Here is a 3,055-nt window from a genome sequence, read left to right on the forward strand (position 1 = left end):
CCCCCCCCCCCCCCCCCGGACCCCCTCACCCAACAACACTCGCACTGGAATGTTGTTTCCTGAGCTTTTTAGAATGAAAGGCTACAGCTCCAGGACGCAGGTCTCATCAACATAATGAGTTAGGAAGTGTCTGAAAGAAGCAAACCAGATTATTTATCAACCATGTGTACTCACACCTTCAGACATTAAACAATGATAAATCTCACCATGCTCGTGCACGTGGAAGCTCATTTTATGTCACCCATACCATCTTTCTAACTTCCTGCTTTTAAAAGACAAAAAACATCTGTGGGTGATGTGAGATTTTGTTTGTTTTTGTGAGGTCACCGAACCAACTTTCAGTCAACTCTGCTAAAATGGCAATAACCAAAGGAATCTTGGACATTGAGAAATGCCCCCAGAGTGCCAAAGATGGTCAACCACAACCCTGGTTGACAAGGTACATTAAGTCCCACCAGCCTTAATGTAAAAGTACCAAGAAAATAAAAGATGATTCCGTCAGGAAATGAGGTGCGTACCTTTAATTGTTTCCTCTTATCTCGCCGCTGTGTTGTCATAGTGATACTTTCCATGTCTGAAGTCTGAAGTCTTGCTCACAATAAAAACCTGGTTACATGAGTACATGTCCAACACTGGCATTATGATGAAAAATGTTGTTAGGCCAAAACACAGCCTCTACATAAACACTGTGAGGTAAATAATGAAAGTAAAGACAGTAAAAGAAAACAATAACATGTACACATTAGTTGAAATGGGAAATTGAGTGGCTAGCACTGTCTCTGTGTCACTGTTGCCTCAACAAGAGGGGCCAGGGATGGAGCTTCAACTGGGGCTGGAAATTAACAATATGAGACAAATACCTCTGTCTTTCCTGAATTTGGACCACCAGCTTTCAATGGATGTTGAGGTGCCAGACAGGTGGCTTTTGGCTCGTGCTAATTTATCTGCATGCTCTGATCTCAAGGAACAGTGAAGGGCTGTCATCAGTCCATTTTCTGTGGCGCAGTTGGTGCAAAGGCGTAATGGAATAACTGCAAACTCAGCGACACACTGCATGTCATTTTGAGCAACGGCCCCAGGATCATTGTTGGACTTTGCATCATTTTTAATGAAAACCACTTATTGCAATTCCAAAAGGTTCCAAGTTGTCATAGCCATCAACGTGCCGGACTTCATGGGTCCCACTGAGGGGAAGGCCCTTCGGACTTATCTGAGCGATTCTCTATTCTGGACAGATCCAGTTCTGCCATTAGATCACATCATCTCCTCGGACTATAAGGCAAGGCAAGTTTATTTGTATAGCACATTTCAACAACAAGGTAATTCAAAGTGCTTCACATAAAACCATTAAAAGCATCAAAACATAAGGCAAAAGAAAAGGAGATTTAAAAACAATTAAGAACATTCATTGAAACATTAAAAACACTCATTAAAACACTAAAAAGCAGTGTAAGAAATAAAATACAGTAGTAAAATGCAGAAATGCAGAAATTGATTAATATCCTTGAATCTGGTTCAATTAAAGGCAGCAGCAAACAGAAAAGTCTTCAGACATGATTTAAAGGAGCTGAGGGTACTTCTGTTTCAGAGTCTGACACATTGTTCGGTAACCCAACAGCTGGCCTCATCCCTTCAGTTCCTCACAAATTGCTGCCCGCACAGTAAGAATGTGTAGTTAGTCCTCCTTGCCAGGCCTCCATCCTGAAGCACTTTCTGTGCTTTGACTTGGTGACGTCATGTGCTTAGTCGCCAGAAAGTCCATTTTTATTTCATAACTGTGGCCCACTGTGAAATACTTAAGAACAAGTTCATCCACAGTTGCAGTTTCAGTACCTGAGGGGTGGGTGTCACAGTTTGGCTCTATGCCCTCCTTTTGGGTGAAGACTGGAATGTGTTGCATCTTTTGAAGATCAGTTTCTAGAGGATTTTGTGTTTTGGGTCTTGTCCATTCAGGTTTAGTGTTTCCTGCTTATATTTTGTATGTTCACTCTTGCCTCTTGTTCTGTCTGGTTTAATTCCTTCATTGAGTGTCTGCCCGCCCTGAGTAGTTCCACCTGTCTAATCAGCCCTGCAGTCACCAGACCTTCTGCTCACCTGTTCCCACTTCGCCATTACAAAGTAACTACATATTAGTTATCCTCCAGTTGGAAATTAGTTGATATAATGATCTTGAGTTATTGTTACTGTAATGGTATTCTCAGGATCTTGTGTATTCTTCCAGACCTTGTGAACTATCATTCAATAACACAGCGGACTACATACTTTATCATAGTGACCAGGCAGAAAATGTGAAGAAACCTTAGGTTTAACCTCTCAGTAAAGAGAGGTAAAAAGATGTTATGTGCCTTACGCAGTGTCCAAGGAGACGACAGGACAAGATGCTGTCTTTGCACCATTTCAACATAATGTGTCACTCATCCTCTCTCTCTTAACAGTTTCCAGTGCATAAAAAATTGTCTTCCCCTCTGTCCATCTTTCATTTGTCTGTAGAGGCTTGAATTAAACTTACAGAGAGACAAAAGTTGACTTTAAAGTTGTGCTTTATTCAACAGAAATTGCCACCATAGTTACCTAATTGGGAACCGATAAACCCAATCATCAAAGTGATTTATTTTCATTTGTCAGCTAACATAGCGTTAGCCTAATCATCTTAACCAAAAAGATAATAAATTAAAAGATGATGTATGTTAAGATTGCTTTGGCTCAGCTTTCATGTTACAATGTGCAGAACTTTCTACATTTTTACCATAAAACACAGAAAACTATTGTCAGATGCTTCCTGATTAAATGTTTTTTCTATATTCAATGTGTTCCACACCTTTTTAGTAATTTTTAACAAGTTTGGCTTCCACTTGTGTGCCTCATGTACTCCATTCAGTACTTAAAAACTACAGTTCCCAAGAGGTGGAGCTTCTACCACCAGCATGTGCACAGATGTGTTGCACACTGCCAATGATTAAAATGGGATTAGTTGTTTACAGTATTACTGTAGCATTACCAAGATGGTTTGTTTTAAATACCAACACACATTGTGGTGGTTGATTCAGATCCGAAA

This window comes from Anarrhichthys ocellatus, unplaced genomic scaffold (genome assembly GCF_004355925.1).
Source record: "Anarrhichthys ocellatus isolate YVR2014 unplaced genomic scaffold, GSC_Weel_1.0 scaffold64, whole genome shotgun sequence".
Lineage (NCBI taxonomy): Eukaryota > Metazoa > Chordata > Actinopteri > Perciformes > Anarhichadidae > Anarrhichthys > Anarrhichthys ocellatus.